This window comes from Crotalus tigris, unplaced genomic scaffold (assembly GCF_016545835.1).
Source record: "Crotalus tigris isolate CLP2741 ecotype Arizona unplaced genomic scaffold, ASM1654583v1 scf7180000017771.5222438, whole genome shotgun sequence".
Classification (NCBI taxonomy): domain Eukaryota; kingdom Metazoa; phylum Chordata; class Lepidosauria; order Squamata; family Viperidae; genus Crotalus; species Crotalus tigris.
Genome location: NW_024096622.1, coordinates 1,181,699 through 1,196,512, shown reverse-complemented (window position 1 = coordinate 1,196,512; position 14,814 = coordinate 1,181,699).

Here is a 14,814-nt window from a genome sequence, read left to right as displayed (position 1 = left end):
CCATCTGGTGGGTAGGTGTTCAGTGATTGACTAAACATATCATAGCAGCCAATTTGTAAATGGGCCAATTCTGAGTGAGCATTTATGTTCTTGAAATGCACCCTCAGCCTTCCAGTTTAAGAAAAAACTGGCCACACTAAGATCCTTTGGCAATAGCCTGCAACCAATTCAGTTTGGATTGTAATCTATTGGACAATTCCCTTGCTTTGGTGCCTATTATTTTTTTTTGCTTCAGGAAAGCAATTGCTAGTCTCTTTCCTTCCACTGTGAATGTCTTACTAGATATACCTAATATAGTGGGTACTATATAGTGGATATAACATTTATTTAACATACATAGCATTCCCAGTTTGAAATTGATCAGAAACATAATAGTTTTTTATTTTATTTCAAGAATGTTGTTTTCCCTGTGCCATCTACTTTTCTCCTGGGGTGTATGGGGTGTTCAGGGAGGGGTAGTACCTCTGGTGTAGGGCATGTCATGCCTTTTTAGGGCAGCTCGTACACCTTTGGTCCCCACCTGACATTCAACTCTCACCTGTGGCTCCTAGTAGCTGTAACATGTGCAGCGGCCACACCCCCGGCAACAGCTTTGACAGGCTGGCCAAACCAGGTTGAGAGTAGCCGTTGTGTCTTCGACACTCGGTGAGCAAGGGATTTGTCTATCTCGAGCATGTGAAGACAGACTCTGGCGGAGTGAGCGGATGAGATCTATTAAAATAGAACCAACAGTCATGAAGGCAGTTTCTGCAAGCGACGTGGTATGCTGAGAGCACGGCAAGACACGAAAGATGCCCTGGTCAACCACTGCACCCAGCCCATCTCCAATTGTCTCGACTTTTGTCCTGCCATTGGAATAAGATGGAATCTGTGGAGAGAGAGTGAGGCTGACTATCCGCACCTCTCCCTCACTTAAATCCAATCCATGCGCAAGTCTTGACATCTTGACTTTCTTTAACTCTGATAAATCTCAAAGTCCTGTAGCACTAGGCGAGCAAAGAAGCAGCAGGTGTGGAATCACTGGGAGCTGTGAACGCGGACCTGCACATAGGCGGCTCAGGTCTAATGGTCGCTTCTTGCTGATGAAGCAACAGCTGGATTCAGCATCTATCTGAGCGACTGAGTAGCCCTTCTTAGGATCACACTGCTCACCTCCGTAGAATGAGGAAGGGGCTAGAAAATGTGCCCTAAACATTGCTGCTTCTTTTGAACCCTGTCCAGCCTACCGCGGTTGGAGGGGATCCCATCTCATGTGACCGAAATACAAAATTTAAGACGAAACACAAGATGTTACCACTTATTATTGGTACATGAAATGTACGTATGCTTCAAGACAATCCACTAGCAGATCGCCCAGAAAGAAGAATGGGTCTGGTAGCCAGAGAGCTTGCAAGATTTAACATTGACATTGCGGCCCTGTGGGAAACTCGTCTAGCCAATGAAGGTCAGCTCACAGAAACAAGAGGCAGCTACACATTCTTTTGGTGTGGACGTAGCAGTGACCAATGTCGTGAGTCTGGAGTTGGCTTAGCTGTTAAGAACCATCTTGTTCGCCAACTTGCCAGTCTTCCTAAGGGTGTGAATGATCGACTCATGACACTTCATCTCCCATTACAAAGTGGAAAACAAGCCACACTGATCAGTGCCTATGCACCCACAATGACAAATCCAGATGAAGTAAAGGACAAGTTTTATGAAGATCTTGATGCCCTACTTTCATCTGTGAAGTGCACCGATAGGCTGATTTTACTTGGCGATTTCAACGCGAGAGTGGGGTCCGATCACTTTACCTGGGATGGCGTTATTGGTAAAAATGGAATTGACACGTGTAATAGCAATGGCCTGTTGTTATTGAAGACATGTGCTGCTCATGATCTGGTCATTACTAATACCATCTTTCGCCTACCTACTCATAAAAAGACGTCCTCGATGCATCCACGCTCCAGGCACTGGCATCTCATTGATTATGTCATTGTGCAGAGGAAAGACATGCAAGATATAAGAGTAACTAAAGCTATGCCGAGTGCTGACTGCTGGACTGACCATAGACTCATCATTTCCAAGTTAAATATTCACATCAAGCCAAAGAATCGTCCACAGGGAAACAGAGTTGTGATGAAAAAGATCAACGTCAGTACATTGGAAAACCCCGACGTAGTAGCTTCATTAGTAAAAGATCTTGACAATCAATTCCTGGAGCTGCAAATACAGGAAAATGCTGAGAAGGACTGGGAATGTTTCCGGGACATCTTGCATTCTTCTGCACTTAAGGTTCTTGGACCCTCATATAGGAAGCAGCATTTTGATGAAAATGATGAAGAGATTAAGGCCTTGCTTGCCAAAAAACACCATCTCTACCGCGCTCATCAGAACGACCCGTCATCAACTGCAAAGAAAAATGCTTTTATAAACACTCGCAGGATTGTACAGAGCAAGCTCTGCAAGATGCAGGACTCCTGGCTGAGTGCCAAAGCAGATGAAATCCAGAAGTTTGCTAATAGAAACGATGCCAAACAATTCTATGAAGCCCTTAGAGCCCTGTATGGACCTCAGCACTTAGGAAGCTCTCCTTTACTGGATTCGAGTGATGCAACTCTTATCACTGAGAAGACCCTGATTTTACAGCATTGGGCCGAGCATTTCCACTCTGTGCTGAACCACCCATCCACCATCAATAATGAGGCGATTGACAGGATACCCCAGGTAGATATCAACTATAGCCTGGATGCCCTACCATCAAAGTCTGAAACCTCACATGCCATCAGTCAATGTTCCAGTGGTAAGGGGCCAGGATCTGATGCAATCCCAGCGGAAGTCTATAAGGCTGGTGGTGCTGTGCTTGTTGAAAAACTTACCCAGTTGTTTCGATCTTTCTGGAAACAAGGTTCCATTCCTCAGGAACTGAAAGATGCATCCATCGTGCACCTCCACAAGAGGAAGGGAAATTAACAAGTCTGCGATAATTATAGAGGAATATCACTTCTCTCCATTGCAGGCAAGATCTTTGCATGAGTGTTGCTAAATCGCCTGAGTGACCATCTGGAACAGGGTATACTACCTGAGAAACAGTGTGGTTTCCACAAAGAGCGTGGCACAGTGGACATGATATTTGCAGCTCAACAGCTCCAGGAGAAATGTCAGGAGCAGAATCGTGAACTATACACCACCTTCATGGATCTTACCAAGGCTTTTGACACAGTTAGTCATGAAGGATTATGGTGCATTAGGTCGAAGTTTGGGTGCCCTGACAGGTTTATTCTGATGGTTCGACAGTTCCATGATGGCATGGCGGCTCGTGTTCTGAGTACGGTGGAGCCTCAGAGGCCTTCCCTGTTACTAATGGCATTAAGCAAGGCTGCGTGCTGGCACCAACCCTGTTCAGCATGATGTTCTCAGCCATGCTGGCAGATGCCTTTCAGAACAGCTCAGTGGGAGTTAATCTGAGGTACAGAACCGATGGGAAACTGTTCAACCTGCGAAGACTTCAGGTTGTCACCAAGGTAAAGGAGACTGTGCTACGAGATCTCCTCTTTGCTGATGACTGTGCCCTTAATGCAGGATCAGAGCAGGAAATGCAAGCCAGCATGGACAAATTTGCAGCTGCTTGTGACAACTTTGGCCTCTTCATCAACATGAAGAAAACTGAAGTGATGTACCAGCCAGTTCCAAAAGCCCAATATCAAGAGCCTACCATCACAGTAAAGGGACAAAAGCTGCAAGCAGTGGACCAATTTATGTATCTTGGTAGTACCCTCTCCCGTGCAGTGACAATTGACATTGAGGTCAACTGTAGAATTTCCAAGGCAAGTTCTGCATTTGGCAGATTGCGGACTAATGTGTGGGACCGCTGTGGAATAAGTCTTGCTACCAAGCTTAAAGTTTACCAGGCAGCAGTGCTAACTACCCTGTTGTATGCTAGTGAGACCTAGACAGTGTACAGGAGGCACGTTAGGCAACTGAACTACTTCCACATGACTTGCCTTCGTAGAATTCTGAGGATTCGATGGCAGGATAAGATACCAGACACAGATGTCCTCTCCAGAGCAGGCCTATCATTAGTTTACACTCTGTTGATGAAAGCCCAGATGCGCTGGGCAGGCCATGTTGTAAGGATGTCAGATCATCACATCCCTAAACAGCTCTTTATGGTGAGCTGTCTCAAGGAAAGCGATCACACAGGGGACAAAAGAAGTGATACAAGGACACGTTGAAAGCCTCTCTTAAGCCCCTGGATATTAACACCATCTCTTGGGAACTTCTGGCACATGATCGACCGACATGGCGCACCTTGGTGTACCAGGGTTGCCAGACATATGAACACAGAAGGACAATCTTGGCACAAGAGAAGTGAGCACTCCGCAAAGCCAGAGCTGTAAATGCAGAAGTAACAGTGTTTACATTTCTTTGTTCAGTATGTGGCAGAACATTCCGTGCTAACATTGGTCTTATTAGCCACCTATGGACACATCGTTGATGGCCCATAACCCTCAAGATGTCAAGGTCTTCATCAAAATCGATGGACAAATAACAACTTTTCTCCTGGCTTTATTTGCAGTGGCTGGAGATAAGTAACACCCAGAATCACCTCATTGGGGTGATGGGCAAACATAAACATTTATTTTTTAAAAATAAATAAATAAATGAAGTAAATGATGACATTGAATCTAGAAACTGTTGGTAGGTCTGTACTCAAGACAAGGCAATCAGGTAGTATGAATTGTTGCATTTGAAAAATGTGTTTTGTTGATTTATAACATGTGAATTAAAGGAACTTCTCTCCATATATTGTTGGACTCCTCATTTATGTTTTATTTAAGAAAAATCTTAAATTATTGTGATGGACATTAGTTTCATTGTTTAATAGAAAAATGGTGGGAGAACTGGCCAAGCCCTCAGGTTTCTTTGAGTAACAGATATTCTATGACCTTGGATTTAATCTAGAGATTTGTGTCTCATCCAACCTTTCCCAAATCTTACTACTTCAATCTATGTTTTCTGTTCAGTTGGGCCTTTGTCCAAACAAAGCACCAGGTTATAGCCTTCAGCATGTTTATTTCTGTGGGATCCAGGGCTACTTTTGCAATAAATATTATTTGAGAGGCTGTCATTATTTTTGCAAGCCTTACATGTCATTACTAATTGCTTAATTTTTTACAATTTCTAAGTGTCAAATGACAAAAGTTAGACAAAAGAGTAGGAGCTAAGTGATGTGTACTCCAGGATCCACCTACATCATGTATAAGTTATAATATAAGAGTGGTAAAAATATCTTTTCTTCCATTTAGTACAGACTTATGGATGGATTGGGGATTTTAGCACATGTAATGTATATGCAACCCCTTGTCAGGTATAGCTTTCATTCCAGATTAATTCATGCAGAATGCAGGCTTTGTCATCTTGCATAAATATCACATGAGAAAGATTAAGAGGTAATGAACATTCTCCATTACCTCCTTTCCCTCTGTTTCTTATTTTCTCATATTTATAGAAGAATGCTTTTCTATTTTGCCTTCTGTTCAAGACATAGGTTTCTTTATAAAGTGCTCATTGTTGTGCTGAAATATTTTTCCAATTGAGAATTCACTAATACTGTTTCTACCTTTAATTTAATTCTTTTATTTAATATTTAGTTATGTTTGCACAAAACCCTGAGCCTTTTATGTGTGCAAGCTTTTATGGTAATATAATACACCTACACCTTCCAGTTTTTTCATTTTAATTTAATGCTCATAATCTCATTCTTGACCCATATTACAATGGCCTATGTCTTAGTTTTTCTTGATTAGACTGAATGGAAAGAGAATTTCAACTACGTCTTTTTAAGAGTTTCTTTAATATGTCCAACCTTTTTTTTCTTTTTTTTTGTAAAAAATTTTTATTTTCAATTTTACAATGCATTACATTCATAAAAATACTTCAGATAAAGAATAAAGCAGATTGATACACACAACTTTCGGTATTGCTCATCCATTTCCCCCCAAACCGCATCCACCCTCTAACCTACTTCCCTCTTTCCCTCTTCTTCCTCTTCCTTACTCTCCCTCTCTCCTCCTTCTCCTCAACCTTCCTACTTGCTTCTCCCCTTCTTCTTATCTTCTCGCTCCGGATGTGGTCCAGGGGAAATGCCCAGCAATTCCTCTCTCCAAATTAAAACATCAATATTATATACAATAAAACTATTTCTACTTATCTGAGCCACTTAAACTTCAACCCATCCTCCCCCCACCCCCCTCCCCCCACCCCCTCCCCCCTGACTTCCCAGAGCCAAGTACAGGGTTATACAAACATATTAAACATAATCTATTTAAGTTTACTAATTATACAATAACCAAAATCATACTAACCCTTAACTCTCTTCAAACTTTAACATCATAAGTTTATAAACAAATTCATTACTCATAAAATAAGTGAAACTTTGTAGTTCCATACTTCTTCTGAACATATTCTATCCATCTTCTCCATACATTAAAATATCGCTCTTGTGAATGGTCCTTTAAAATGTCCAACCTTTTCTTAATATCTTATCCAGTTACATAAAGTATTGTCAGAAGTAACTTCTGTTTTAATGTGGAGGCAACTGCTTTATTTTGTTAACTGCTTTCAACTACTTATGTATTGCTGTCAAAGGAATTACATTAATGTGTCCATGAAATGATCAGTAGTCAAGTTTGACTTGAAGGAGATTTTACCTCTACTGAATAAAGTTAACTCTGGAAATCTGGCAGGTAGTGTTCCTCCTTGTCCTTTGCTCAAAACAGAAGCATATGGCACAATTTATAGCTTTCTCCATTGTTAGGGATAAAGATAATTTGCTTCTATGATGATGACGACGACGATGACAATAATATTAAATTGATGCTGTTTTAAGGCTCCTTCTGTGGATAAGATGCTTTCATTCAAAACAGTACAGTGCAGAAACATTCTCCTGCATGTTTTATTACCAGTTTTCATTCAATTTAATAACAGAAAAAATGCTTTTAAAAGTTATTTTGTGAGGGGAAAAAAGTCACTGAAAGTTTCAGGAACAAGGCATAGTGTTCTTGTGCTAATGGGGCAAGTAGGGATGTGCATATGAATGCCTCCTCTACAATAATCTTACAACTGGTTTGTAGTCTCTTGGTGTTCCATACCTCACTTAAATCCAGGGAGAGGCAACATGAGGGAAGTTTTTTCACTTTGTTTTTCCAGGCCGGGAAAAGTAGGCAATTGAAAAACTTCAAAATAGTGAAAAGTTGTTTAATAGATAATATCAGTGGTAACATCGTCCATCATCTTCACAATAAAGTAAAATAATTATTGAGGTAAAGCTGAAATACACTCAGAAACAGCCTTAGAAGTAAAGCTCAAAAGTCCCTTTTTTGCAGTGCAAGAAAACTGATTTTGGCACAGTATTATTCAACGATTTATTAAATTTATTTAAAATGTGTATATACTGCTTTTATTAGAAGTGTTAACAATAAAGGTATGGTAGATAGCGATAGCTTCTCCCTATGAATAGTAAAGGAACAAGCTGTGAAGAGATATGCTGCAGACTAGCATTTGGTAGTGCTGCTATAAAGGCAGATGCCAAGATGGGACTATAGCTACAAAGATCAGAACTGTGCAAGCAATCTTATTCTCTGTGATGCTCTACGGAAATGGCAGAACAGAACGAGTATTGATGCTTTTAGATTTCTATGTTAGAGAAGACTCCTGAGAATATAATGGATAACCGAGAAAACAAACACATGGATCATAGAGCAAATCAATTCAGAGTTCCCATTTGAGGCATAAATGATCAGGCTCAAATTGTTATATTTTGGATGTGTTATATGAAGTTCTAGCTACCCTGAGATATCTGTAATGCTGAGAAAGGTAGAAGGTCAGACAAGTCGTCTAGCATCAAAATAGATTGACTTGATTAGGTGATGATGCATTTTTGGAAGATATGAAAGGCCAGATTGGGTAGAGATTATTCTGAAGAAGATCAAACTATGTGGCTGCTAAGAGTCAACCCTGATTTGATGGCACATAATCAATCAATCAATTCTGCTTTAAGCAATATTATCATTAAAAACAAAACATTAAAATATAACATTAGAAAGTTAGCACTTGGGAAAACTAATATAAAATGGAATGTTTTCAAAATATTCTTCAAATATGCCCTATGATACAGAAGGATGATAATTCAGCAAGACAGGTATCAATGCAAAAAAAGAAAGGCTTGTTTTGTATTGCCACAAAGCCGCAATTCCCCAAGGTTCTGTGCTGTGGAGATCAGTATTTCTGTCAAGGATCTTTAGTGTCTGGATGGCTGATGTAATTGAAGATATTATTTAAGTTAATAGGTCCCCAATTGTTTAAGGGGTTGTATACTGATATTAATGATTTTTCATTCACATTGACTCTCAGATAGTAATTCTTTGGATTTTTATACAGTATATTTTGCATAACTAAGTCTTGCTCCATATCAAGAGTTTCTCAGAAATATATTTGGTCGCTATATGAAAGAGTTAAGAATTTATGGTGATCTCTCGTCCATTATAGATAGCAAGTGAGCCAGATAAATACTGAGCTGGTTATTCAGAGTTGCCAAAGAAAGAAGTGGTAAAAACCTTGAGAATATCAGTCTTACCAATAGGAGGCATGCTATTTAAGGCCTGCTCAAGGTCCACAACTGTTTTTTTTATCATCCTGCAGTTCCAAAGATTAGTACTGATGTTTGATTTTTTGGGAAATTTCAGAATGCTATAGTACTGTTTCTCAACCTTACCAATGTTAAGATGTGCAGAACTCAACTCTCAGAATTCCCTAGCCAGCATGGGAGTTGAAGGCCACACATGTTAAAGTTACTAAGGCTGAGAAACACCATGCTATGTCAATTTCAGAGCCATTTTCCCTGGTTAGCTAGTCTTGCTTGAGTATATTTTGTTGTGTGTCTTCTAGTTACAGTTACATGACATTGGTTGGCTCTTTATCCCAACTTTTCTTTTGCCATGAAGCAAGTAGGTAAATTCATCTCCTCCTCTAATCCTTGCTTTCTACTTCCAACCCTTGGATAATTGTGAGCCCCAGCTAAGCAGTTGATGACCAAGTGAGGTTCTACAGTAAGACAGTACTTCTCATCATGATTTTATCTCCTTCCTCCCATTCTCTTTTAGGGCAACAAATCACACCATATCAGGCTTTGATGAATGGTTTTGCACACTAAAATTCTGATTCATTTTTTTTTACAAAGAATGAGAAATAAACTTTCAATGCTATAAAATGCTAGAGAACATTTTCTTCAGAGAAGTTATTTATTTATTTATTTAAATTTCTATGCTGCCTATCTGATTAATATAGTGACCCTGGATGGCTTACAATGTAATAAATATAATAAAAAGTTAAAGGCTGCTAAAAGCAACTAAAATTGTAATAAAAATATTAAAAGTTAAGAACCAAGATGATGGACAGCCTGGCCACCCCTTGTATAGCAGGAAGAAATTTTTAGGCTCTTCCAGAAGGTCAGGAGTGTGGGGGTGGATCTTACCTCTGATGGGAGAATGTTCCAGAAGGCAGGGGCCAAAACAGAAAAGGCTTTTCTCCTGGACCCCACCAGTTGAAATTCTTTGGTTGACAAAATCCAAAATAGTCCCCTTTCCATTGGAATGAGTGGGGCAGTTTAGTCCCATTTTGGTAAAGTGGTTCATCAGATAACCTGGACCTATGCCATAAAGGACTTTAAAGGTGATAACCAACACATTGAATTGGATCCAGAAGCAAACTGGCAGCAGTGTCACACGTGTCACCCAAGGGGACTCCAGAACTGTCTATGCTGTTGCATTTTGTACCAGTTGTAGCTTCTGAATGTTCTTACAGGATAGGTCCATGTAGAGAACATTGCAGTAATCCAACTGGGAGATGATCAAGGTATGAGTGACAAGGTGCATAACCTCACAATCTAGGAAAGGGTGCAACTAGTGCACATCACAAAGTTGAACAAAAAAAGCTACCTGCTCTTGAATGAAGTTATAGAAATTCAGTGTATGATAAGGAAACCTCTGGGAAATGTCTAGTTGTAGGAGGAAGATCTTCAATAGGAGAAGAGGGAGAGCATGCTGAAATTGGCAATCAATTTGGGAAAAGCAACACATTTCAGCTCCAAGTGGCATGACCTTGACTTCCCTCTCACACCCACGTGCAAAACCCATGTTATGATGAAAGATATAGGAAAAGAGAAAAACAAGAGTATAAAAAGAAACAACTACAGAGTCACTGTGAAATAAATTATAGAATAAAAAATGTTGTCTTGGGCTGTACACATACAGTATATAGAAAACATTCTCCATCCTCCCAACGCAACCAAAATGTGAAGGCTGAATGAAGGTAACCTAGCACTATTAAAATACCAGAGCTTCATTGGAAAGATTTACATAATTTGATCTGCATTGTGCATTGAACCTGACACACTCTTTTCCATCACTGCATTTGACTTGGAGAATGAATCATAGGGTTTGACTGTGGAAAAAAGCATTGTTCTTATTATGGCTATGCATAAACAGTGCCCTCTTTCATACAGATAGCTGCAGGTTTATTTATTTCATAGTACATGTGAACTTGATTTGAAAGAGTTCTTTCTGCCAATTAGTGGCCACATGATACACAACACTCATCTGGCCCTTTTGTGTACATTTGGTTCCAGTTGAGTTGTCTTCACTTGTAAGTGCACCAACTGTTAAGTATTCATTTACTATTTTAAAATGTCAATCATTCAAATATCTTATACAGATATTTTCCTATAATTGAAGGGCTGAGCTTCTGAAATGTTATTAACATCCAAAACAAAAGCCATACGTACAGTGCAGAACAACATAATTAGTGAGCTTAGGTGGAAAGCAGCTGTATTTACTGACATCTGCCATTTTCTATTTTATGCAATCCATTTTTCTTCTGTATTTATGATTTCATCTCAATCTCTATTGAGCTTGAATATCTAACTCTGGTACACTCTTACTTATCTAAATAATTTGTGATAGACTTGTGCAAAACATTGAAAGAGGTCTTTAATGGAGATTCATTCTAAACAAGGCCAATTCATGAATAGTAGTGGGGACCCATTTGATGGCTCGTATACTTGTTTCTAAAAAGGATTTTGGATTCCACTTTCTGTGTGCCAGACTTTTTCTTTATGGACTTCCTATCTCTGTATAATTGTATTTTGTTGCCCCAGCCTGTTCTTCTACCCCTGCCAATGTATACGGTAATAATATATATACTGCCAAAAATTAAAACCACGTTTGCTCAGATGTTTCAACAGTGGCTTCTTCCCAACCTTGTACTGGACTACTGCTAGCAATGAATGGATTGTTCCCGTGACAACACAAGCTTGCAACCAGTTATGCAATCCCTGCTGTCATCCCATAAAGCTCAGTAATCATAGGCAGCAAAGCATCCCATCTACAAAAACAAATCAGTGGGCATTCTATAATAGTATTTTCCTACTATGTAACCCCAAAAAGCATCTAGAAAGAAACAACTTAGTTTTTAAAACTGTTTATGTTTAGGTTGGAGTATTTTCTGCAATATTCCACCCAACATAGGCTCTTTGTTGGACAATCTGAAAGCTCATTCGAAATCAATTCTACTTTGTGTCATCTCTGCCTTAAAAGAGATGAAATAGGAATATTTAAACTAAATAACTGCAATTAAATTATGAACTGATTGAACTGATACATGACAGGCTTCACATTTTCTAAAAATATACTACCCTGCTATTTTCATCCCTTCTGTCAAAGATTGGAGCAGTTATCAATACTTTAATGTCTTTCCATTATAGAGTTACCATGAGGTAAGATGGGTGGCCTATAAATTTTATAAATAAATGATAATATACAGTATGCTATGGATTTTTTTTAAAAAATCAAATCTCAACTTAAATAATACTTTGTTGATTAAACCAGTTAATTGGTTCTTCTATTTTTGTAACTGTGTTCCTTGACTAAATCAACCTTGTTTTGAATATACTGTTCTTCATTATACTTTTGGAAATCACTTTATTTGCCAAAAGTATTTTGTTCATTATTATATTATACTAGCATCTTTTGATATCTTACAGTAAGTTGTTGAAAACATTCAGATTTGTCTTATGTCTGACTAGAAATGTTTTGAAACAAAAAGAGTTCATTGTTTTATTAGAAATGAGTAAACAACTTGGGTTAATGTAATAATAATAATAATAATAATAATAATAATAATAATAATAATAATAATAATAATAATAATAATAAAGTTGAAAGGGACCTGGGAAGTCATCTAGTCCAACCTCCTGCTCAGGCAGGAAGCCCTATACCATTTCAAACAAATGGCTGTCCAGTCTCTTCTTAAAAACTTCCAGTGTTGGAGCATTCACAACTTCTGCAGGCAGGTTGTTCCACTGATTAATTGTTCTAACTGTCAGGAAGTTTCTCCTTAGTTCTAGGCTGCTTCTCTCTTTGGTTAGTTTCCATCCATTACTTCTTATCTTTCCTTCAGGTGCTTTGGACAATAGCTTGACTCCCTCTTCTTTGTGGCAACCCCTGAGATATTGGAATACTGCTATCAGGTCACCCCTTGTCCTTCTCTTCTTTAAACTAGACATACCCAATTCCAGCAACTGTTCCTATGTTTTAGCCTCCAGTCCCCTAATCATCTTTGTTGCTCTTCTCTGTACTCTTTCTAGCATCTCAACATCTTTTTTACATTGTGATGACCAAAACTAGATGCAGTATATTCTAAATATAGTCTTACCAAGGCATTGTAAAGTGGTATTAACACTTCACGTGATCTTGATTCTATCCCTCTATTAATGCAGCCTAACACTCTGTTGGCTTTTTTGGCAGCTGCAGCACACTGCTGGCTCATATTTAAGTGATTGTCCACTAGGACTCCAAGATCCCTCTCACAGTTACTACTATTGAGCAAGGTACCTCCTAAACTATAGCATTTGGTTTTTCTTGCCTAAATGTAAAACCTTACTTTTTTCACCATTGAATTTCATTTTGTTAGATAGTACCCAATGTTCAAGTCTGTTAAGAGCCTTCTATATCTTAAGCCTATCTTCTGGAGTGTTGGCTATTCCTGCCAGCTTGGTGTCATCTGCAGACTTGATGAGTTCCCCATCTATCCCCTCATCCAAATCATTGATGAAGATGTTGAAGAGAACTGGGCCCAGAATAGAGTCCTGGGGCACCCCACTTCCGTCCATGTTGACTTTTGGTAATGACTTTGTTTGCCTCTAGGTGTTTGCTGATTCGTTGTTTGATTATCTTTTCTAGACTCTTCCCAGGTATTGAGGTCAGGCTGATAGGTCTGTAATTTCCTGGATCCAATTTTTTTCCTTTTTTGAAGATGGGAACTACATCAGCTCTTTTCCAGTGCTCCAGGATCTTTGAAAGATATAGTTCAGTGATTCTGAGATCACATCTGCCAGTTCATTGAGAACCTTGGGGTGTAATCCATCTGGTCCTGGTGATTTGAACTCGTCTAGGCTGGACAGGTGCTCACTTACTGTTTTCTTGCCTATCTTAACTTATATTTCTAATCTGTTTTTTTGCGGTACTGTTTTTAATAGGTTGGGCTGTTTTTTCCCTTTGTGTAAAGACAGATGCAAAAAACGAGATAAATAGTTCTGCTTCCTCCCTGTTGCTTGTCACCTTCTTGCCACTTTCTCTCAGTAATGGGCAATCATTTCCTTGACCTTTTCCATGTTTTTTACATGTTGAAAGAAGCTTTTTTTGTTATTTTTGACTTTTGTCACAAGCCTTAGCTCATTTTGAGCCTTAGCTTTCCTCACTTCATCTTTGCAGGCTTAGACTATTTGCTAATATTCTGCCTTACTTATGTACTCCTCTTTCCACCTGTTATACCTGTCCTTTTTTGTCTTTCAATTTATCAGAGAGTTCTTTATGCAGCCATGCTGATTTCTTTTGAGAGCTGTTATTTTTCTTCTTTGTTGGTATTGTACAAGACTGTGAATTTATTGCCAAGTAACTCAGTCTCTTTTTTTGATGGATGCAAACCATCTCTTTTGTACACTTTTTCATTAGACCAACTGCAGACATCGTGACTAATATAACCAAAGCCTTCCTCTTTACACCACTCCTTTACCTACATGTTGAATTCTGCTATATGCTGGCCTTTTCCATTTTGTTCCTTATACATTGGTAAAACCTCTGAAAAAGTAAGCATACAGCTTACTAATTAGAATTCTACAGACCCATCTTGCCTCTTGTTGTTGTTGTTGTTAATTGCGAAGTCGTGTCTGACCCATCACAACCCCATGGACAATGTTCCTCCAGGTCTTCCTGTCCTCTATCATCTTCTGGAGTCCATTTAAGTTCACACCTACTGCTTCAGTGACTCCATCCAACCATCTCATTCTCTGTCGTCCCCTTCTTCTATTGCCCTCAATCTTTCCCAGCATTAGGCCCTTTTCCTGTGAGTCCTTCCTTCTCATTAGGTGGCCAAAGTATTTGAGTTTCAACTTCAGGATCTGGCCTTCTAAAAAGCAGTTCTTGCCTCTAGTGCTCTTCATAATAATTAAGGATATTGTCCCTACAGTATATTATAATACAACCCCAAACTAGTAGAGATAATTATTCTGATGATAGAAATATATTAGGAATTCATTAACATATTTTTCTCTCTTGAGAATTCTGAGAGGGAGCCACTGCCCCGTAACAATAGAATAGATTTCTTATAATACAGTTTCTGTTTCTCAAAGTTGGCTACATCAAAGAAGTGACATATTCCTTCAAATCCAAAAATGACAGAGGGTTCTACAACTCTCTGGAGCATATAGTATATGGATGAGGT